The sequence below is a fragment of the Lipotes vexillifer genome, unplaced genomic scaffold (assembly GCF_000442215.2).
Source record: "Lipotes vexillifer unplaced genomic scaffold, Lipotes_vexillifer_v1.1 scaffold232, whole genome shotgun sequence".
In the NCBI taxonomy this organism is placed as follows: domain Eukaryota; kingdom Metazoa; phylum Chordata; class Mammalia; order Artiodactyla; family Lipotidae; genus Lipotes; species Lipotes vexillifer.
In genome coordinates, this window is record NW_006793997.1 from 2,171,886 (window position 1) to 2,196,977 (window position 25,092).

Here is a 25,092-nt window from a genome sequence, read left to right on the forward strand (position 1 = left end):
TCCCCAGGCTCCTGACGGGCAGCTGTGCACTCAGTTCTAGAAACTGCCCCCCACCGTGCTTTTTCAACACCAAGGAGGTCACAGCTCCCTGACGCTGCCAGCTCCTGGCAGCCTCCCCACCCCTGGTTGGTTTCGTTTAGCCCTGCCCACACCTCTGTAAATGTTCCCTTCGTTGCACTCATGTCGGTTGCCCCTTGGAGTATGCCATCTGCTTCCTGCGAGGGTTCCACCCCACGCAATAGCAGTATCAATCTCACAGGGTTGTTGTGAGAATTAAATTAGCTCCAGTGCAGGACATGTAGTTAGTGCAAAGATTATTTGCCATTATTATTATTTTTACTAGCTATTATTTTCTTTCCTCGTACTTACCATATTTTACATTTATTTGTATGCTGATTGTTCACTACCTTTCTCTGCAGGTTTGGGAGTCCACGTCTGGGTCTGTTTGCTCAATCTTTGATGACCCAGTGCCTGGCGTGCAGTAGATCTCAAAAAATATCTGATGAATGAATGAATGAATGAGGGCTGGGTTTCACTTCCAAAGCATTTTGATATGTTAGGTTGAAATGTGTGATATTACTGCTATTAGAATATTTGTCTAATAAAGGCAGCAATTTCATAAGATTTTTACCTACAACCTTATCCCCTTTGATTCTGGGTGGCTAGCAAGATGAGGAATATAATCACCATTTTATAAAATAATGAAGCAAGAGGAGAACCGAGGGAAAAGTAAGGGGGACTCGAACCTACTCTGTGCCTGAGCTCTGTTAGGCATTCAATGGACACGACTTAATTTAATTTTCATAATGATTCTCATAACGACATCATTATCCCATGGTTCACAGATGCAGAACCTGGGGGAGAGCAGTTAGAGGACTCACCTATGATCGTACAGCTAGGAAGTGGCAGAACTATAATCCAATCCTAAGTGGGTTTGACTCTCAGTTTTGTGCTTTCCCCACACAGCAATTCTCCCGTTATATACCCTGGAGAAACATACCCATGTACACAGGGAGATATATACAAAAATATCAGGTTGTAATAGTAAAACAAATGGTAGCAATCCCAAATGCCTGTCAGTGGGAGAAAGGATAGATAAACCAGAACATTTAAACACTGAAATAATATATGGCAGTTAAACTGAATGAACTAGGGGTATTCATAGCACCTTTAACATGGAGGAGAAAACAGTGTGGATGAAAAAAACAAACTGCCAAAGGGTCTATTAGTATACGACCATTTCATATCAAGGTTCAAAAATATACCGAACATTACCATGCATTGTTTAAGGATATAAACGTTAATAGCCATGCTCAAATTCACGGGATCATAAGCTCCAAATTCAAAATTATGGTTAAAGGGATGGAGATGATACTGTGGAGAGTAACCAGGGGTCTCATGGTTGCTGGAATGGTTTCCTTAAGCTGGGTGGGTGTTTATTACATTATTTTATACTTTTTTTTCCCCAGTGGAAATATTTCATTTATAAAAAGGTGATGCCTTGCCTAAGGTCAACCAGCTGTCTAGGGGTGCAGCTGGACAGTATATCTGCCTCCTGATTCCTAGTCCAGTGTTTTTTCCCCTGCAGCAAGCTGTCCAAAAAGCAGACAATCACCCCATTGTGCAACGTGGGGAAGAGATGAAATGCCATGGTGAGTAATCCGTATCTCTCCCTCCTTCCTTCCCTGATCACTGCCTTACCATCACCCTTGACACCTTCCTTCAAGTTATCTCCCCATATCCCAGAGTACGGTTTGGCTTCCATGTAGCTTCAGTGCAAGAAAGAGGAACTTCCTTTCATAGACTGAATCAGGAAGTCACCAAAAATCCAGGGAAAAGTAAACATCCCATCCAGAAGCTGGATTGGCAGCACTTTTGTTTGCGGGCCCAATGGCTCTGCTGTGCCAGCAGAGACTGTTTTTTATGATAGAAGCAGAAGATGGTAGCTATTCACTTTCTTAGCCTACCGACAGCATGGCCAGTGACCCAGTCTCCATAAAGAGGAAATCTGCTCAGGGGTTTCTGGAAAATATACCCTCTGTCAGTAAAAAAGGAGATGCGAGAAGAGGGCCTTCTTCTCTCTTTCCCATTTGTGTGCTGTCAGGTGAGGGTGTGATGTTTGGAGCTGTGGCAACCAACTTGGGACTATGAGGAAAGGGCCAAAGAAACATAGAGAAGCTCTTGTTGAACTGCCGAGTGAGCTCTGGAATCACCTACCTCTGGACTGCTTCTTAAGTACAAAAAAATTAATTGATATGGTTAATACACTTTTATTTCAGAGTTCTATTACTAGCAAACAAAAGTGGATCATCTGACTGTCCTGAGGAAAGAAAGATAAGCAGGTCTTTGGTCCAGGTACAAATCATCTGGACCCGTGCACTTGGATGTGATCTGCTGAAAATCATAAATAGAAGCTCGCCACTCCTTTGCTTAGACCCTACCATGGCCCTTTCTTGCGCTTTGGATGAGAATCAAAATCCTTAACAAGGCCTTCCAGGCCTGGCCTGAGCTGGCCCCTGCCTGTTTCTGGCCTCACCATGGGCCGCTCTCTCCGTTTGCCTCACAATGCTGCAGTCACACCAGTTTTGTTGTTGTTGTTATAGTTTCATTTTGTTTCTCTAGTTCACCAAAGCCCTTCTCAGCTCAGGGCATTTGCATGAGCTGTCCCTCTGCCTGAAATGCACTTTCCTCTCCCTTTGCCTGGCTAACTGATTCTAACATTTCAATTCTCACTTGAAGTGGGAATTCTTCAGGGAAAACTTCCCCATTGTTTTATTTCATACTACCCTGTATTTTCCTTCCTACCTCTGTATTTACTTATTTTTCTGGCATTGATGTTTCTTTAACTTCAGTTTCCACCAACATAATTTAAGCTCCACCGGGGTAGATACAATGTTGGACTTTTAACATCTCCCATCCAACTCACAATCCATGCCGAGATGCCATATATTGTGCCCTGTTTTCCCAAAGTGAAGCTCTGAGCAGCTCACCTCCTATTCTCAAAACTATCGAAGATGATACATGTTAACCAGTATTATTATTATGTCTTCTCATTGCCTAAAGTTAAATTTCATGTCCTTAGCCTGGCATTCAAGGTTGTCTTTCATTCATTCCTTTCTTCATTGACACAAAAAATATTTCTTGAAAACCTAGCATGTTGCTCTGGGCAACAGCCCATCAGTCCTCCTTTCTACTCACTGTCATCTGCCAAGCAAACATCCATCTCCACTCTCCCCACTTGCGTTCTTCTCTACACTAAACTCTAAACTGAACACTATTCTCTCCGTATTTTTGCTCAAACTGTGTCTTTTGCCTAAAATACGTTCCCGCCCTGTAGCCATCCAATAACCCCTTACCCATCGCTTAAATCCCACCCTCCATCTTTTACTCAAAAATATGGATTAAGCCCCTTCTATGTGTCTCCCTGCCTCTTGCATCAGATTGCAAATCCCTGGGGGACATCGACTGTGTGTGGTTCTTCGCTGCACCTGTATGATGTCATCTGCATAGTCAGTGCACATAACCCACTGAACTGTGGGAAGGGAAAAAAGAGCCTGAATGGAAATTCACAGCCTCTTTTGCCTCCACGGCTTAAAACATCTGAGTCAACAGTCCTCAAATATGTTTGATCACGGGCACCTCCTTCAAAAAAAAGTGGATGGGCGCTGTAATATTAGAATAATCACATATGTATAAAGTCTACGTTGAACTACATACTCTCCAAATTATGATGCACATATGAAAAAGAGCTCTTGAAAAGCATGATATACAAAGATGAACAGAGATATTTTGTGTCCAGTAGCCCAATGGATCATGTAGCGTGTCCCTGTTTTAGAGACTTAGCCTCCGAAGAGGGCTGACTCTTTCTAGTTCGCATGGGATGGCTATGAGTACCTTCTGGGGAAAGGCAAGGCATTTGGCTGCAGTGGCAGAGAAGTATTTGGCCCGAGGCTTCTCCTTCTGTTGCTTCCCATGACCATGCTTCTCTGTCCTCTGGGTTCCTTGAACCTTCTTTAGTGGGTCAAGGGGGCCTGACAGCTAAAGGATTGACTACTTTTTTCTCTTCTTCCTTGATCACCCATTACCTGAGATGAAGCAGCAGACGGTAGAGCTGGGCTGGATTTGGGAGCTGCCCATGGAGGTGCCAGGCCCTTATCCTGCTGGGGTTTTTGTTGCAGATGAAACAGCAACTTTTACTTCTCAAGGTAGTCGGGATTTCTGTGAATGGCTCATGCTGTGGAAAAAGCAAGCCTGCCGGGAGACGTGTACAGATGTCGCTTCCTTTGGTGCGTCCCAACCATTTATACAGAGCCAGGCCATCTCCCTACCAACCCACACACTCCTTGTGCCAAATGAGATCCAGCTGCTACCCCAGCCATCCCCAGCCATCGCCAACCATCCGCCAGCTCTGCAGTAAGCAGCCCCTTGGGAAACTGACATCCTGAGCCTGGCTGTGCAGGCCATCCCGACCTGAGGACTCAACAAATCCTCTGCCAGGTGCCCCCTTGAAGCAGCCAGGGGCTTGGGAGTAAAGCCACCAGATGCCCTTCTAAGATGACCTACTCTCTTTTTGGCTTGGGCCCTACACGCCAGTTGGGGTGACCAACCCTCCCCATTTGCTTGGGATGGTCCCAATTTTAGCACTGAAAGCCCCATGTCTGGGGAATCCCCTCAGTCCAGGAAGAACCAACCACATAATCTGCAGGGCCTGACGCAAAACGAAAGTGCAGGGCCCTTGCTCAGAATGTATGAAGAATTTCAGGACTGCGACAACAGGGCATTAAAGTAAATGTGGCGTCCTTCTGAGGGTGGGGTCCTGCACACATCGCAGGCTCATGAAGCTGGCCCTGCTCCCAGGCCAACCACAACTGCTGGTCACCTACTCCAGACTCAGAGATACAGACAAGAAGACGTACTGTTATTTCCACAAGGTCGTTAGTTTCTCAGAGCAAACTGTGCTGTTGGGACAACAGAACTTTCCACCCATCATCCCCTTACACAGCCCGAGCTTTCTGAAACAGACTTCAGCCCTTCAACACCCTCCCAGCTGTCTACAGTATTCTCAAATGTGAGTAATAATGATAATATAAAAATTGCAGACTCCTAGTACTGACTTAAATTATGTTTACGACATCGCTGTTTAAATATGTACCAACATAAAACTTGGCATGTAGTCCATATGCTAATAGCTCTTACACAACAATAAAGCCAAATTTATAAATTAAAAAAAGAAAGACTACAAGACCAATAACATTCAAATGAACAACATTAATTTAATGGGATGGATGAGGTTGTTTTGCCAAAACTAAAGTGACCCTGGCAGAGAGATTATGGTGCCCTGTTGGCTGCTGTGATGTAGGTTCTTTCTCATGGAGATTCTGTTTTGTGCTCTGGTCCTGGGATGGCTCGGTTCTCCCAACCCTTTCCTCTCTTTGAACTAGATAGGGTACCTTTGTTTGAATACTGTGCCCTGACACTACTGGACCCTCACTTACTACAAAAACACCCTTCATGGATCAAATCCACCTTTGTTCTTTCCCCATTAATCCATGACAATGAAAGATATGTTAAGTGGTGCCAGTGGGATCATAAATATTAATGCAAACACAGGCATTGTAATCTCATTGCTGTGCCAGGTTATAAGTGGGCCACCCAAATGACCTAAAAATGCCTATATTCATTTTTAAGTTTCATTGAACTAATAAGAATAACAATAACTAGTATTTATTGAGCAACTACTATGTGCCAAGCACTGTTCTAAGTACTTGCCATATAGTAACTTATTTAATCCTCACAACTCTATAGGGCAGGCACTATTATTATTGCCATATTACAGATGAGAAGAATGAGGCTCAGAGAGGTGACATTAACTTGTCCTGAGTCATCCCACCAGAAGTTTCCTAAGAAAAATTCTTAAAGGGAACTCACAAACCTCTGATCAAGCATAAGGGATCTTGAGGGGTTCTTGGGCTCCAGGCTGGGATCGCTAGTTCAATTACTAGCTGAATGAAGTTCAGACTCCTGAGTTAGCTAATAAAGGACCTTCTTTGTCTTGCCTGCTGACCTCCTCATCTTTATCTCTTGCTGCTCCATCTCATAGCTCATCTTCACTGCTGGGCTAGTGAAACTCCAAGAAGGCACCGAGCCTTCCCACACTTTCTGTCCCTCTGCCTGGAATGCTCTTGCCCTTTCCCTCCTATGTGTCTTTTTTTTTTTTTTTTTTTTTTGCGGTACGCGGGCCTCTCACTGTTGCGGCCTCTCCCGTTGCGGAGCACAGGCTCTGGACGCGCAGGCTCAGCGGCCATGGCTCACGGGCCCAGCCGCTCCACGGCACGTGGGATCTTCTGGACCGGGGCACGAACCCACGTCCCCTGCATCGGCAGGCGGACTCAACCACTGTGCCACCAGGGAAGCCCTCCTATGTGTCTTTGAGATGCTGAGTGTCACCTCTCTAGGATTCTGTTCCTAAATAAGGCAAGGCTGATGCTCTTCCTTTGGGTCCCCACAGCACAAAGGTCTCACCTTCTCTTCCCAAAGACACCATTAACCTTCTCACAGCCCCAGCACTGACAGCCCCACAGAGCTGAGCCAGCCAGATCCCTATCTCCCCCTGCCCACCCCCTCCCTCCAATGGAGATTTTAAACCAAGAGGCCCAGTGCCTGTGGGAACTTGAGGTCAAAAGCGATTCTATAATAACTGCCAGCATGGATTTATTTAGTGCTTACTTTATGTCAGGCCCTGTTCTAAGTCCCCTTGCATATTTAACCTTAATTCAAGCTCACGGCAATCCTACAAGGTGGGTACCTCTGTCTCCCTATTTTACAGACAAGGAAGCTGGTGCACAGAGAGGATGACAAAGTCCCCACCATTGTAGCTATGGTGGCAGCACCAATATGTGAATCTGAGTCCATGCCCTGAGCCATGTTGCCTCTTTTACTCCAGGAGAGCCGAGACTGGGGCTGGCATCATGGTGAAACTCTGGGTAAGTCAGAGAAGGATAAGAAACCAACGGGGCAAAGGGGAAGCTGGTTCATAGTGAGTAGACAGAGGCACAGTTAGGACAAAAATCAACACCAGGGAGAAAGGCAGAGAGAGGGTCCTTTGTCCTCCAACTGCTGATGCCCCAGCTACTGCTCATGGTGACCTGCTGGACATCTTGTCTTGGAGTCCAAGGGTTTCCCATGTACCTTTTCCATTGACTTTTAAAAAAATCTGACTTAGGTTGAGTGATTTTTTATCCCTTGCCATCAATACTAAATAAACCAAAAACACTAGAAATCCACCAGCCCAGTGAACTCTAAGTTTCTTAGAGCTGATATGCATTTTTGCTGCACCTAAAAGGATGCGCCCCTGTTGGTTCACTATGTGATATTTGGGTCATACTTATACTAATTTTTTTTAGCATATCTCATGCATCTATATTTAGAACCTACTTATACTGAAAACTTGTCTTTTTATCTGAAATTCAGATATAACTGGGTGCTCTGTATTTTATCTGGCAACTCTAACCTGGAATCATATGAGAACTGCAGAATCTCATGCCACCCCAGACCTACCAAATCAGAATCTGCATTTTAGCATATGATTAGTATGCACGTTAAAATTTGAGAAGTCCAGCTAAATGGTGAATTAAAGGCCGTCTGGATATCATAGAGAAATTCCTTTGTCATCAGGGACCAAAACTCTTCCTATCTTTTCACTTTAACATCCTTATCTCATGTTTTCCATCCTCAAGTTCACTTCATGGTCCAAGAGAACTTTGGGGAGTTCTCATCACAAGTCTGGCTTCCAGAAAAGCAAGGAGAAAAGATCAAGAGCCATTTCCCCAAATCCCACCCAATGGCCTCCACTCACTTCTCATTAGCTGCTCCTTCCTGCAAGGGGAGCTGAGAAATGTAGTTTTTCATTTGGTCCCAGGGTGCTCCTGTGACTTAGGTGCGTGTGTTGGCAGAGCGGGGCGGGGGTGTTATTCAGCAGGCAGCAAATCTCTGCCACTCCTTCACTCTGAGACTTGCAGTTAAACAGATCTGTCCAGGTTGACCAGGAGGCCCTGACCAAGGGAAAGGGGCAGGCACAGGCAACAAGACCCCGGAAACTAGATGAAAGAAAAGGGAAGTCCTAGCTGCATTATAGACCTGAGATAACTATAGTGCTCAACTCAACAAGAGTCTGTAGTTTCATAAAGAAGAGATATTCTGGGTATAGTCTTGGCTGATGCAGGAAGGTCCTGCAGACTCAGACACCCTAACACCATGCTCTGTTCCTGAGACCAGTGGCTGACTTCTGGAGTGTTAAAGAGCTGCAATCTTACAAAACTGAGCACAAAACAGCATTGGCTATGTTGAACCTCAAAGAAGTGGGATTGTTTTTCCTCAAAGAACCACTGCAGCTTCTGTCGGGATTTATCAATACCTTCCAAAGTGGAGCATCGCTGAACTGTGCAGAATGGATAATCAACAGCGACATCTTGTGGCTGCAAGAAGCAACAGCAGTGAGGGACTGAGGAGGCTCCAATACTCTCTGCTCATTGTTGAAGATGCCTGATTCCATTTGGATTGCATAAGCCACTTAAGTTTGAGGACCACCGAGGTTGGTCCTAAGTGGAGTAAAGATGCTACAGTGTTTAACTGCAAACAAAAATGAGATGTGGACGTATCTGCCCTCTGAGATTGAGGAACACAGAGAATCAGTATGCTGTTGGGATGAAAAAAGGAGATGTTTCTGGCGAGGACAACTTTACATCATTGCCAATCAAGTCTCACCAAACCCAAGGACTAGGTGGACTAGGCCAAACCCATAGCTACTCTTAAATCTTTTCAAGCCAGATTGCTCTCAAGTAATGCCAAACTGGATTGAATCAGGATTTTTAAATGTTTATTATACACCATGCCAAAACACACTTCCAAAGAAAGCAGCATTTCTCTTCGAATAGCAGTTGAGCATGGCAGGCAAGTCGTGACTGGAATTAGCCTGTCCCATATTATGGAGCCTTATTAACACACTGCCTCTCTTTAAGGGACATTCCTTTTGAGGCAATCTACAGAATAAAGATAAAAATCCCCAAATCACAAAATCTGCCAAATTACAATTTCTCCTAGAGGAACCACAAGGACTCTCACCTACTCTTTGTTCTGGATCCAGCAGATGTGGGACTGGAAGGGTCAAAGATGGAGTGAAATGTCTTCCTCCTGGCAAGGGAGGGGACTGGCTGAACGAGAAGCCACAGTTTGGAGGCCATGCCAAGTGTTGTCAGTGGAAAGAGGAAGGTAGGGCCCCGGTTTTGCAGGCAAAGTGTTTGGTTGGCCAAAAAACAAAACAACAAAACACTTCCTATCTCTGCATATAAGAAAAATATTTATAAGAAGGAGGAAAAAGAAAAGGAAAGGAAGGGAAGGAGAAAGAGATATTAGGATCTAAAGGATTGAAATAGCAAAATGATAGCGCAAAATCCACCTGATGGGTTCAGTGTCTGTGATTCATCAGTGCTATGTGGCTTCACTTTGCTTTGAAATCCAGATGTGTTTGAAAAGAAGGCAGAACAAGGGCAGAATGAAGGGGAGCCTGGGTCTCATGGCTTCCCTCAAAATAGAGTTCTCGGTATTTTTGCTCGCCCCCTCTCGGTTCTCAGTGCCTAGTGGATTCAGTCAACTATGGATGGCAAGTCTATCCTCTGGAGAGAAAGGGTTTGCAGATACTGGAACATGGACCTCGGGGCCTCTAATGTGAACAGAGATTATAACCAACTGGTTTCTGACTTTTACGGGGCTCTAAATCCAGACCATCTGGAAACTAAATAAGGAACGCAGCTCACTGTACAGCTTGTCAATGTTATCAAACAGGGTAGGGCTCTAAGCGTCTTTTCTGAAACATACCAGCAACTACAGCTTTTTTTCTGTCGATGTTGGTCTGATGCTGGTTTGAAGAATGCTAGCTTTGTTTCTGACCTCCCATAGCTTACTCTTTCTAGATGCCAGATTGAATCAAGGCCTTTAGTCTGATCTTCCTCACCTTTCTGACCTCACCTCCCCAGCGTTCACTCCAGACACGCTGTTCTCTTCATAATCTCTTGAACATGGCAGACGAGCTCCTACCTCAGGGCCTCTGTACCTGCTGTTTCCTCTACTTAAATTTCTCCTTCCCCAGACACATGCATGTTCCTCACATCCTCAGGTGTCCCTGGAACATCACCTTCCCCGACCTAAAGTTCTAAACTGTGCGTCTCTTCCTAACTCCCTTGTCTACTCTATCAGATGTTCTCCCACGCACTTATTCTTATCTCATATAGTATATAACTTACTGGTTTAATGTATGCCTTGTCTATCTCCTCCCATCTGGAATGAATGCCCCATGAGGACAGGCATTGGGTCGCTTCAGTATCCCTCTCAATCCTCAGTGCTGAGGACGGAGCCTGCAACCTGGTAGGCCCATAATGAACATTGGCTAAATGAACTAATAAAATAACAAATGGGAATGGGCATTCAGGCAATTCTAGAAGCTGAAAGCCCAGTGGAGTCTGGAGCTGGGCAGTCAGTGGAGGACTGAGGCTCACGCTGACTCAATTCCATTTCCATGAAGAACCACCCAGGGTACTTGTTAGAATATGCCCACACTTGTCCACTGGTCTATGGCCAATGCTAGGACCTCCCTGGGAGTGGTATACCTGCCCCGCATTGTGCCATAGTTTGGCCACAGACTCTGATGACTCCTATCAGGCCATTAGCCTCAACCTGGCATTCAGGGCTCTCCCCAGATTGGTACCAATCAGTCTTTACATCCATGTCTCTAGTACTTTTCTATTTTATGTTCATTCACTCAACAAAATGTCTCAAGGTTTATCTTAAAAATCCACCCCAAGGTTTCATTCAAGTCTGTTATATAGTCTTACTTGGTGGCATATTAAAAGAACATTTTTTCCTGCCAGAATTCTAAGTTACAACTCAAATTCTCTACCTTTGCTTATCTAAATGAAGTGTCAGGAGATCTCACAGATTCAGGGGTTCTGATTTTCAATATCTAGGGTCCTTGGCTATACTAAGACCACCTGAATTTTCTTTGGTGGCGTTTGCTAAGCAACACACAGAGCATAATCCCGGAGCCCAGGCAAAGGCAATATCTGCTGGTTATTTAAGCCACAGTGCACATCAGCATTGACACACACAGAAACACACAGACTTACAGGATCAAACACATACAAGACACAAACATGTAAATACATATATAGTGTAGACACATATGAGGCAAACATCCATAAACACATTGAATTTCTTGGTCTAATTTCAAGTAGGCTTTCAATCCCCTGTTTAGACTATCCTGGAAGGTAAAATTGAAAGACATCAACAGCTTGATGCTTAATGAGAAGAGGCGAGGATCTTCACCTCATAGGTAGTTTTCCTTTTTCTCTTCCTGGAATTGACTGTCTTGACCAAATCAAACTTTTGGCTTGGTTTTGTGTTGAAATAACCATAGCCCAACCTATACCAGCCTATTCTGATATGCCCTTACTTAGCTAAATTGTTAAGTATCTTACTTTATTGGGATTATATTAAGGAAAAGTATCTGCATTGGGAATGTGCTGCAGATACAGTAGGAAATGACTGTATTTGGGGCTCTGCTTTGAGAAGCAATAGGTAATCACAGGCAGGGAAAAATCAAAAGAGGAACATTCTATAACCCTTTTTATTTTTTTGATCGTTGAAACTAGGATAAATATTCTAAGGATGGTTTCCCTTATAGCAAAAAGTCACCATAACTGATCTGATAAAGGAAGATAAAAAAGGAAACACGTTTGTTTCAAGGGAGCCAGGAGTCAGGAATCACTTTGCCCTCTTACTCTCTTTAACCTCTTGTATCCTTCACCTCTTCTAGCTGTTTTTTTTTCTTTCTTTTTTTGCGGTACGCTGGCCTCTCACTGTCGTGGCCTCTCCCGTTGCGGAGCACAGGCTCCGGACGCGCAGGCTCAGCGGCCATGGCTCATGGGCCCAGCCGCTCCGCGGCATGTGGGATCTTCCCGGACCGGGGCACGAACCCGTGTCCCCTGCATTGGCAGGCAGACTCTCAACCACTGCGCCACCAGGGAAGCCCTTCTAGCTGTTTCTTGATGGAAACAATCTCAAAAGGTTTTCTCTGTTAGGTACAGAATTATTTATCTTAGTTTCATAACTCTGGGATAGAATGTACACACACGCATGCACATACACACACACGTACATATACACAAACGTCCGTGGTACTGAAAAGGTTCAGGAAAGGTGTTTTTCTTTTTTCTTTTTTAAATGAAAAACAATGTGGCATCACTTCCAAACTTGTTGATAAGAGGAATATGCATCTAGTTGTGAGTGAGAACTCTGTAAAGGAAGAAGGAAGTATTCTCATTAAGCCCTGAAACAGTATTCTTTCCCACGGATCAGCTAAACCAATTTACTCTATGTAGAATTGTTGTGTTAAAAAAAGAATTAGCTGTTGATATCATTCAATTCCAATTAGATGGATTTTCCCGCAACATAAGGTACCCTTGTAGTGTTTCTCAATCTCATAGTTAAAAGAAGGTGATAAGCTATGTGTTTTGAATCAATTCACTTAGATTTCAAGGAGCATAATGGAACATCTGCTGTTCCTGAACTAAACAACAAAATCTTCACGCCTCAGTCAGCCTGCCTAAGGGTGTAGGCATAACGGATATTTGTCCCAGCAAGGGTCCTCACCTGGGGACCACTGACCCACAATATCTGTGGATAGAATTCAGGAGTCTGTGCATTGGATGGGAAAAATTTGCATATCAGTTTTAACTAACTTCCACTTAAAATTTAGCATTTCAGTCAATTATGAATATAAACCAAAGTGACAATGGTATTAGTAATATCTGTGACTTTTCACTTACAGAAATCATGGATAGTTTATGTCAAATTATAGGCTTCTTTTGTAATCCAAAGAAGTCTATCTTATGCATTTAAAAACATCATTGTAAGAAGGAACTCATGGGCTTTCTCAGACCGCAAAGGGGTCCATAGCACATTAAGGGTTAAGACCCCCATTCCAGGAGACCTGGGTCCTGAGTGAGGGTCAGAATCTGGCACAGCTGGTGGAGGTGCCCCAAATCCCATTAGGAAACTCTTTGTTTTGGGCCTTGAAGGCTTCTCAACCACCTGCAAAATACTCTAACATCCCAGGGTGGAATTTGTTGTTTGGTATTCAAGGTTTTCTGGAGCAGCACCAGAGGTGCAGGGGAAGGAGAGAAAGGAGACCTGTATCTCTCCCCCATCCCTTTGCATATTTGAAAAATGAGATCATGCTCTACACCAGTATTTTGTAAACTTTTTCTCCTTAATATTCTGATAGTAAACCTTGATTTGACCGCTGACTCTGTTCCAAGCACTCGAGCTGTGTAATCTGTTATTTCTCACACCCACTCTTTGGGGAGTTACTGTCATGAGCTCTCACAAATGTTGGCTAAATGAATGATTGCTCTTATGTATTGAATACTTATCATGTGCTGGGCACTGTTCTCAGAGCTTAACCCACGGTCTCATCCACTCCTCCCCAAAGTCCAGAGAGAGCTTTTATTATTATACCATTTTACGAATAAGAGAACTAAGGCACAGAGAGATGAAGCATCCTGTCCAAGGTCACACAGCTAACAGGTCACTGGTGGAACATTCTGGACCTCAATGGAGGCACTCTGTCTGCTGAGACCTTGTTCTTAGCCAGCATACAATCCTGCCACACTGTGAACTTTTGTCATAGTGATTCTTTGAGCATACTTCGGTTATTACAGTTGCTGCATCATTTCTGGAATTGGATGTAATTATTTCTTTCCTATGGGGTGTTGGAGAAAGGTGAGTCTACCCTCAACATCGTACCATTTCTTGAGAAAAAGCAGAGAAACAAAGCAGTGGCATTAGCAATTCCTCTTCTATTGGGCTGTAATCAAGGCCATGACTTTAGACTGTGGCTCAAATACCTGATCATTTTTTTTATTCCAACAGCCTCTGGCTCAGGACACCCACTTAGTCCCGCTCCCTTCCTGGGAAGTCTCCCGCCACCTAGTGATGGAATGAGGGATTGCACCCTCCCCTTGGCCCAGGATGGAGATCACAGAGGAAAGATCAGCCTAGACGAGCTGAATACCGCCCTCCTTCCCACGCTGATAAAGCAGAGAGCAACGAAAATCACTGAGGTTGGAGTACTGCACTCAGCATCTGGGTGAGATGTCCATACCTCAGTCTTCCCACATCTGGATGCCTGATGGAATTGTTTTCATGGTACATCTGGCTGGATAGATGTAACCACAGCCGCCACTTCAAGCTCATGTTAACTGAACAGTTTTTCCCAACAAAACTAACTTCCTGGGGAGAAAAATGCATAAACATAACACACTTGTAATTTGTTAAATCCAAATAATCCTGATAAGCAAATTGCTCTTTTTATTGAGACTTTCTGTCTTATGCTAGGCACTGTGCTAAGTGTTTTGTATATAGTGTCTCATTTGCCTTTTTTTTTTTTTTTTTAACAGCTCTGAAAGCTAGAGATGAAATTATTCCTGTGATGAAACTGAAGGTCAGGGAAGCTAAGACACTGTCCAGTTTCCCACAAATGGTGTGTGACAGAACTGGGAGCTGAGTGCAGATCTTTCTGACCCCAAAGCCTGGAGCAATCTACTGTGCTCTACTGCCTCAACCACACACACACACACACACACACACACACACACACACACGCAGGAACACACACACATTTAAGGATGTAAAAGATCAGTTATTTAAGCTATCATCTATACAACAAACATAACCTCGAAGTAAAAATCTAGTGCTATTATAAGAGGACAAGTTAGTTATATGTAGGCAGGAGACAGTAGGCTACTGTTTATTACAATATGAATACAATGGAATTTTTGAGGATTTGACTCATTAAAAATATTCTTTTAAATCAACAAATGCTAGCAAATAGAATCCAACAGCATAATAAAAGGATTATACACCATGGCCAAGTGGGATTTATCCCAGGAATGCAAGAGTGTCTCAATGTAAGAAAATCAGTCAGTCTGACACAGACTGACAGAATGAAGAAAAAACATGCAATCATCTCAGATGACAACGAAAAGGTATTTGACAAAATCCAACACCCTTTAATGATAAAAAGCTCATTAAACAAGGGATTAAGGAAACTTCCTCAACATAATAGAACGCATTTATGAAAAACCTACAGCTAACATCATACTCAATGGTGAAAGACTGAAAGCTTTTCCTCTAAGACTAGGAACAAGACAAGGATGCATGCTTTTACCACTGATATTCAACACTGTACTAGAAATTCTTGCCAGAGCAATTAGACAAGAAAAAGAAATGAAGGGCATCCAAATTGGAAAAGAAGAATGAACATTATCTCTGTTCACAGATGACATGATGTTACACACAGAAAATCCCCAGAATCTACAAGAAAGCTATGGAGCTAATATAAAATTCATCAAAGTTTCAGGGGATAAAGCAAACACAATTTGAAATCTATACACTGCAATGAACAATCCAAAAAGGAAATTAAGACAGCAATCCCATATACAATAGCATCTAAAATAATAAAATACCTGGCAATAAATTTAACCAAGGAGGTAAAGACTTGTACACCAAAAACTACAAAATATTACTGAAAGTAATTAAAGAAGACCTAAATGAATGAAAAAATATCCTGTGTTCATGGACTGGAAGACTTAATATTGTTAAGATGTCAAGATATAGAAAGCGACATATAGATTCAATGGCCTATCAAAATTATAATAGCCTTTTCTGCAAGAATGAAAAAGCTGTTCCTCAGATTCATATGGATTTGCAAGGGGCTCTCACTAGCCAAAATAATCTTGAAAAATAAGAATATTGGTGAACTCATACTTCCCCAAACTTACTACAAATCTATAGTAATTAAAGTAGTGTGTTCCTGGCATAAGGATAGACATATAGGCCAATGGAATAGAACTGAGAGCCCAGAAATAAACCATCTATGGCCAATTGTTTTTTGACAAGGGTGCCAAGTCTATTCAGTGGGGAAGGAATAGTCTCTTCAACAGCTGGTACTGGGACAACTGGATTTCCATGTGCAAAAGAATGAAGTTGGATCCCAATCTCATACCTTAGACAAAAGTTAACTCATAATGGATCAATAACTAAATATAAGAGCTAAAACCATAAAACCCCTGGAAGAAAACATAGGAGTAAATATTTACAATCTTGGATTTAGCACCAGATTCTTAGATATGATACCAAAAGCACTAGCAAGAAAAGACATAGGTTGTGTCTTTTCTTGTGTGTGTGTGTGTGTGTGTGTGTGTCTGTGTCTGTGTGTGTATGCATATCTCCAGGATTAGGGGAGGACAAACAACAAGAACAATAGGTTTTTAGAGCACCTTTTACCGAGATGAATCACAGTTCAGATGTGAAACAATGCCAAGAAGATGCGTAGATCATTTTCAGTATATTGACATCTTAACAATATTAAGTCTTCCAATCAATGCACACAGGATGTTTTTGAATTTATTAAAATACTGAAACCCAGAGAGAATAAGTGATTTATTCAAGATCATACAAAAACATGTGGGAAACTATCAATTGGAACCCGGTTGAGTTCCCTTTCCCAGGACTCAAAGCTGAATTCTCTCTCCCGGGGAGTGCTAGGGCAATTATTCATTTGTAATTTGTTATAATTCAGGCAAGTGTTGGTCTCTTGTTTCCCCTGTTCTTGAGAAGCGTAAACAGTGTGAGGAAAAGGTTGCAAAGAGAATGCTTAAACTACTGAGAATAAAATTGCTTTTTAGCATACTTCAGCACTTTAGAAGAATCCATTCATATATTAAGAATGAGTATGTTAATTGCAAGCTATTCTTGTGTATCCTTGAGAGATCTCTTTCGGGCAAGCCTCATTTGAATTACTTTCTTCCTTCAACAAACATCCATACTTGAGACTTACTGATTTTTGGTACGGAGTCTGAATTACCAAGAATTTTTTGTAAAGACAAAGTGACGAAGGTAGAATGAGAAGGGAACTAATTAGCATTTACTGAATCTCTAACATGCCAGGCAAGGGAGCCCTTGTTCTCAGCTCATGCCTTAAGCAAGTAGGTGTCAGCTCTTCAGCAGATTAGCCCCCCTGAAAACAAATGGATCCAACTCCCCAACACAGTAAAAAGAAAGGGATATTTTACTGGAGTCCCGTGGATGGTGAAGGGGGAGGTTTTACATCAGACACTGCATGCAGCATGAAAATCCCCTTCAAACGCCTGTTGGGTTTTTTTTTCCCACCAAAATCTTCTCTCCTCGCCAGTTGCCTCATCTTCCTCTCCCCTATTCCCCTAAAGCATTACAAAGAAATGTCTTCTGTTGTCCTGAGCAATTCAGCTGTGCCTCTAGATTGTAAACATCACTCAGGAGGATAAAAGCCAGGTTGTTAGCGGAACAGTGACGATCAAAACTATTTTTGCTGGTCATGTACCTGCATGCATGTGTACGTTTGTGCGAGGTGATTCTCACTTCACCTGAAATCACTTCCATTATCTCCTTTGCTCTTTAAAATAACCCTCGTCCCGTTTTTATGGGAGAAAAGACAGAACAATTTGGTAACTTGTCTAAGGCTGCATACCTTGTCTGTGGGGGAAGCTGTGATGGACAACAGGCTTGATTCCAACATTCATGATACGAAAGGCTGCTCCCAGAAATAGAAGGCCATGGAAAGGGCTTTCTTTTCTTTTCTTTCTTTCTTTTTTTTTTGCGGTACGCGGGCCTCTCACACTGTTGTGGCCTCTCCCGTTGCGGAGCGCAGGCTCCGGACGCGCAGGCTCAGCGGCCACGGCTCACGGGCCCAGCCGCTCCGCGGCATGTGGGATCTTCCCGGACCGGGGCACGAACCCGCGTCCCCCGCATCGGCAGGCGGACTCTCAACCGCTGCGCCACCAGGGACGCCCGAGGGCTTTCTTGATTGCCATAGCGGTGGGTGAATTCTTGTCTCTACCATATTGGACTTTCTTCAGTGGGCCCGAAGCGAGTGGTGGCCTGCCATGTATTAGGGTTACTCAAGAGACTTGTAGTTTAAGCAGGGTTAGCAAACTATAGTCAGTGGACCACCTCAAACTTGCTGCAGGTAAATAAAGTTTTACTGACACATAAGAGGCCTGTTCCTTTACATATTTTTTATGACTGTTTTTGCACTACAGGGGCTGATTAGAGTAGTTGAGAGACTGAATGCTGTCTGGAGAAGGCGGCATGGGGTCTCTGTCACAACTACTGAATGGGGCAAATGATTACTACCTGGCCCTACGCAAGAAGAGTGTACCAATTCCTGGTCTAGAGAGTTGACTGACAGATAAACTGGAAATTGAACACCAGCGCTCAGTGAGCTATGGGACTTCCCTTGAGTGGAACTTTGTTGTAAAACCACTCACAAAGGATCAGCAGCCCTCCATTTCCCCATTCTCCACAATGTCCTTAAGACCTGGAAAATAACTCATTAATGAATCAAGTCAATATAGTAAGTTAGTACCTGCTATGTGCCAAGCTCAGTCATAGTGCCGTGGATAGAGCTGTTAGCAAAACAGACCAAAAAAATGAGAGTGGAATGTGGGAGGCACAAAGGCCCCAGGGATGGGTGCCAAGGGAGAGCTTGGAGCAAGGTGCTAGATTGGGGGCCGGGGGGGAACGTGGGGACAGAGGCAGGTCTTGGAGGCTCTTGGGCGATTTCATGCCAAGTAGAGTGGGAAGCCACTGAGAACTTTTAAGCAGAGTGGAAGGTGGCATGATCTGATTTAAAGTGATCCCTCTGACCACTCTGTAGTGAACGGATGTTGCAGGTTGGGGGTGGGAGCAGGGAGAAAAGGAGGATGCTTTTTGGCTAGTTATGAGGCATGAATTGGGGTTAGCTTGTGAAGGCTGGTAACAAGGGAGATGGAGAGAACCGTTTGGATTGGAGCTAGATCTGGAGTTAGAGCTAAGTGGACTCTAGGATGGTTAAAATACATAGGGGATCCTAGCAAAGAAGCCCAAAGCTTGCCACGCCTCTCCAAAGAACTGAGGATGGTGTGGTTAAGTTGTAATGGGATTGATCATGATTCTTACCTGCTGCCCACCCACACGGGCAGGGTGGAGGCAGCAGGCGGCGTCCAGGTACCCCCGGAAAAGAGGATGCCATTTTGTTCCCCACAGGCTCTTCACCACCCCCCCGCCCATGCCCCCACTGCAGACACAGGCAGATGCAGCATCAAAATAAATGAATCGCTTTGTGCAGGGCAGCTGGCCTCCTCGCAAAAGGATGGATAGGACTGGTTAGAGAGAGCCTGACACTTGTGTTGCGGATCCATTAACATCAGCCACAGGTTAATTCTGAGCAATTTCCAGGTGATCCAATAATTCATTAAACTGATGAAAACAGGTCTTTGGAAAATCGAGTCAGTGACAGACAGTAAGCCAATGATTTATTGTCTGGAGAGGAATAAGTGTCTTCTGTTCCATTCCTCAGTCTGCTGAGTGAATCGAAGTGTGCAGGAAGTACAAGATAGGTGTGAATTCCACTTAATGGGCATCGTTTCGGCCCAGCGTGGCGTGCCCTTCATACTGCTTGTTTCATCCAGTATTTAGGCGGAAGGAGGCATGATGTAGAAGGAAGATATGGATACTGGGATCAGGCAAAGCTGAATGTCTGCTCTGCCAGTTCCTGGCTTCTGTGACCTTGGGCAAGCCACTTCACATTTCTGAGCCTCCGTCTGGTTCACCTCTTCAGCTGGGGTCATAATATAGTCTCTCCTGTACTCAGGGGTGGCTGTAGTAAATGAACATTACTACTGAAGCACAGTGCCTAGAACATCACTGGGGACTCCATACATAGTGATAACAAAGATGGGTGAGCTTTTCCCTTTAATGGACATAACAACTCAGTGTGAACATTCACACTGCTGCTGCAAGAATGTTCAGAATGCTGACTTAGACCTGCAAGGACAGCAAAGTTTCCCAAGGTAAAGTCATTGGGAAAAAGTGGAAAATCAGACGACTAGGAATATGAGTGATGGGATTTGGGGGGGTGCTAGTGAATGGGAAGAAGAGGGTCCTAGGTTTGAATAGAAGAATTAGTGAAGGACAACTTGGGACCTTCTTTCCAAGTGGCAGTGGAGGGGGCGAGTGGTGTGAAGGAAAGCGTCATGCTTAGAAAATGATGTTGCAGTCGGTTTGATGTCTATATGGAGAAAGTAGTATCTAAACTTGGACTTATAACATCTTAGATGAGTGGAAGAAATCTCAGAAATGAATGGAAGAACTGACCTTCCTCAATCCTTGTAGTTTTGGCTATTCACCATCCTTTTCACCATCTGGTGATAGCATTTCTATATTCCTCAGGGGCCCACTCCTTCCAAGGTGCACACATAGCCCATTTTCTCTATATGTCCTTTCATATTTTACCAGTGTGAAGTCTGTCATAGCCATAGCAAGTTTAGAAAGGAATTGTGACCTTCCTCTGCTGAAAATACCTAAAAGCCACAAAGATACCTGAAAAAGATGCTTACCATGGATTATCGTTACCATAAGTAGATCCCTACTCTAACAAAGTACATTTAGAGATTTATGGGTATCTGTTGGAAATCTGTTAGAAAAACCCTAGTTTTTCTAGGAGACCACAGACCCTAAGAACCTTCAAGAGGAACTTTGAGCTTTGGCATCCTCATAGTGTGTATAAGGCTTTAACTTGGTTTGTCTTCTCAAAACTGAAAATTAGCTTGAAATCAGAGAAGGCCTGGAAATGCTTAGAGCATAATCCAACCCCCCCTCCCCCGCCGACACACACACTTTGGAGGTGTATCCCTAAATATTCACCAGTTCTTCCTGTAAGAGCAGTATATTTTTCTGATCTACTGATGTTAGATTTGTCCATGTGACTTGCTCTGGCCAGTGGCATATGAGTAGATGTAATGCAAACCATGTTCAAGCAAAAGTTTTAAGATTGTGTGTTTTTATCAGGTCTCTTGGGGCTTTGACAGGGACTGTTCCTTCAATCTGGGTCCTGAAATGAGAAGATACGTGGAACAGAGCTGTAGCAGACCTGTGACTACCAGCATATAAAGAGATGGTGAAAAAACCTAAGTTGTAAGCCACTGAGATTTTGGGGTTGCTTGTTACACAGCATAACCTATTAAAGTTAACTGATACAGGAGGTAAGAGGGGTCATTGGCTAAAGAGCTGTTTGTTAAACATTTTAATAGAGGCCAGAGATTAGTTTCTCATGCTAAACTTAAACTTACTCCTACGGAATTTTGCTTCTACTCTTTCCACTGCTTTGGGAGTTTGGTGACCCAGTGGATCTGATTTTTCAGGCTGATTATGTGTGCATGTGAAGTGTGTGTGTGTGATGAAGCTTCCCAGACTGAGCTCATGTCAGAAGGACACTTGATCCTGCTTAAAGCCAGCATGGACTCAGCCTTTAGGAGCTGTGTTTCCCAAAGCGATTACAGGTAATCAGAGGTTCATTATTCAGGGGCTGATTATTCCACCTCTTTTCTTCTTTTAGTATAGATCTAGACCATCTCATTTACATGAGCTCTACTCTTCAATCGTGACAGCAAGAAGCTAAGGGAGAAGCCCAAAGCCACTTCTCTGCCTGCTGACTCATCACTGTGGCAGAAGTGAGCCATCAGTACCTGCCAGGCACTGTCTTGGCACTGATTAGATATGATCTAGTTTAATCTTTATGGCCATCCATGAGATAAGTGTTACTATCTCCATTGTACAGATGACAAAACTGAGACTGATACGTTAAACCACTTGCCCAGAATCACACAACCGGTGGTAGAGCTGGAATACAGAATCAGGTATTTATCTGTGTTTTCATGACTTCAGTTAGTACCAAAAAAATCCAAAACTGATTTAAATGAAGGATAAAGTCAAATGATATGAAAACAGTACCTATGTACCAGGCAGCAGTTGGGCTGGAGAGCTCCTATAATAATGTGATGGAAAAGCTTGAAGCTAAGAGGCAAACTCACAAATCTGAGACCACAGGGAGAGGGAACAAGATAAACCAACAATGAGCACCAGTCTTTTTTGTTTTTTCTCCACTGTATGTAAATTGGCTCCTTGAGAAGATCTTGCAGAAAGTGGCAGGAATAGAGGGTAAGCAGACTCTGTTTCTATTTTGGGAGGTTCCTCTTTCCTTCAACATGAAAAAGCAATAGCTTTTGTTTAAACCCCTAAACAGTTTTCTCTTATACCTCATGCAATGTGAAACTGAGAAATGGGTGACGGTGTACTCTGAACAGTAATATTGTCCTCAGCTGGTGCTATTAGTGATGCGACAGAGGTATTTAATTAATTACCACTGACATACGTTTGTGCTAATTTATAAGACTGGTTAGCTTGCACATTGCATCTGAACTCTTGCCTGCCGAGAGAGCCTCCTGAATACAAAGCAATTCCTAACTTGAAGCTAAAGAAAGAATGAAAGAAATCCTAGAATATTTTAAGTTTGGCAAGTCCTGATGGGTGACTTCTCAGTGGTTCTCAACCAAGGGAGATTCTGTCCTCCACAAGGGACGTATGGCAATGTCTGGAGACATCTATGGTTATCACCGTGGAGGTGGGAGTTCAGGGAGGGTTACTACTGGCATCTAGTGGGTAGAAGCCAGTGAAGCTGCTAAACATCCTACTGTGCACAGGACAGCCTCCACCACAAAGAATGATCTGGTCCCAAATGTCAGTAGTGTTAGGGTTGAGAAATCGTGACCTAGCTTAATACACCTGCTTTAACCAACATCCAGAGAGGGAAAGGGGCTTACTTGAGGTCACACAGCAACTTGATGGTAGAACTGGGCAGCAGAATGATCTGCAGTTGTTAGAAGCACAGACTCTGGAGTCCAAAGGTGTGGCTCCCAATCGTGGATATGACTCTCACTAACTTGGGAAACTTGGGCAAGTTACTTAGCTGTGCCTCAGTTACCTTGCCCAGAAAATTGGGATAATGAGGGTGTCCACTGATAGGCTTTTGAGGGTAATCCAATGAGGTAAAGCATGTATAGACTTGGCATAGGATGCGTGCTTTATTTATTGTTAGAATTCTGTACCTTCTTATCAGCAAGATTCACTGTAAGCTAAGATGCATTATTATAATGATTATAAATATAGGACAAGAAACGTCCATGCAAACCTTGTTAGCTCCTTCTCTGTCCAGCGGTGGAGAGCCCTCTGAGTTACCAAGAACCACTTACTTCTGTGGTGACTCTGGTCTCATGATCCAAGGAGGTGGCAATGGCTCTGAAGTGTGTACGCAACAGCATGTGAACATTTTTCTTCTTTAGTTAGATAACCTCAGCACTCCCACTCTCCTTTATAAAGTGGTGGACTGCGTGGTGGGCTGAGTAATGCTCCTCTGCCCCCAAAAGATACCCAAGTCCTAATCCCTGGATCCAGTGGATGTTCCCTTATGCAGCAAAGGGAGCTTTGCAGCTCTGATAAGGATCTTGGAGGGGGTGGGGGATGATCCTGGATTATCTGGGTGGGTCCTAAATGTAATCACTAGGGTCCTTATGGAAGGGAGGCGGGAAGGTCAAAGGAGGAACAAGATGAGCTGGTGATAGAGGCAGAGGGAGAAAAGGCCACGTGATACAGGGCCACAAGCCAAGGAGTTGAGGACAGCCTCTAGAAGCTGAAAAAGGCAAGGGAGCAGACTCTTTCTTAGCGCCAACAGAAGAAACTTAACTCTGCAGACACTGTGACTTTAGCCTGTAAGACTCATTTCAGACTTCTGACCTTCAGAACAGTAAGAGAATACATCTGTTTGAAGCCACTCAATGTGTGGTCACCTGTTACAGAAGCAACAGGAAACGAATACAGAGGGCTGTTATGGGGAGGAGGGGCACAGCTGCATAGGTGGCTGAGACCCCCTTCTGGGGAGAACCTCATACCTGAGGTTCAAGGTTACAGGATATCTCTGCTGACTCATGTGGTCCTGACTGAGGTCACCAGAAACCATGAGAGCCGGGGTAGGAGTGAGCAGCTGGGAGACTCACCACAGAGGCAGGGAGAAGCCGGACTGGGGTTGGGGGCTGAGACCAGGCTGTCATTGGGGGGCAGGTTGATTCTGTGAGAGTGTGAGGCCGTGGCTGAGACCTTTCTAGAACCAGATGCCCTGACACCGCAGATGTAGGTTAGGAACCAAGGCCTCTGACATGAAAAACTTGGAACAGATGTTGTCCTAATAGGGGTGAGATGACTATAGATGGTGGACCTGAGAAACCCCGGCCTGGGGTGCTTGGGGTCAATGCCCAGCAAAAGCACAGGGTGGGCTTGTAATGACCACACCTGAACAGCATCACCATGAGGGCAGGAGATGCAGTGAGAGAGGGAGAAGATGGAACCACACGTGGTTTCCAGCAAATTATCAGGTGAAGCTGAGGTGGACAGCATCCTCTCTTGCTATAAACATAGAGTTAGGCAGGATAACACATCATAAAAACACGAGGATATCCACCCAAACTTAAAAGCCAGAGAGGAAACTCACCAGGGGCCAGAAATGAAGAAAGAGATGAAAGTAAGGGTAGTGCCTGGGGGTTTGAGATCTGCTTATGAGCTAGAAGGACGGGCCTGGGGTTCGAACCAGAATAAGAGGTGAACTCAGGCCGATGGAAGGCTGGGAGGATGCTGCCTGAAGTTTACAGCAGTGGTGCGCCTCAGAGTAGCACTGCCTCTTGGGGGGCATGTGGGAGGATTTAGGGTGTTTTTTGTTTTTTTTGCATCTTTATTGGAGTATAATTGCTTTACAGTGTTGTGTTAGTTTCTGCTGTATAACAAAGTGAATCAGCTATATGCATACGTATATCCCCATATCCCCTCCCTCTTGTGTCTCCCTCCCACCCTCCCTACCCCACCCCCCTAGGTGGTCACAAAGCACCGAGCTGATCTCCCTGTGCTATGCAGCTCCTCACACCGGTCAGAATGGCCATCATGAAAAAATCTACAAACAATACATGCTGGAGAGGGTGCAGAGAAAAGGGAACCCTCTTGCACTGTCGATGGGAATGTAAATTGATACAGCCACTATGGAGAACAGTATGGAGGTTCCTTAAAGAACTAAAAATAGAA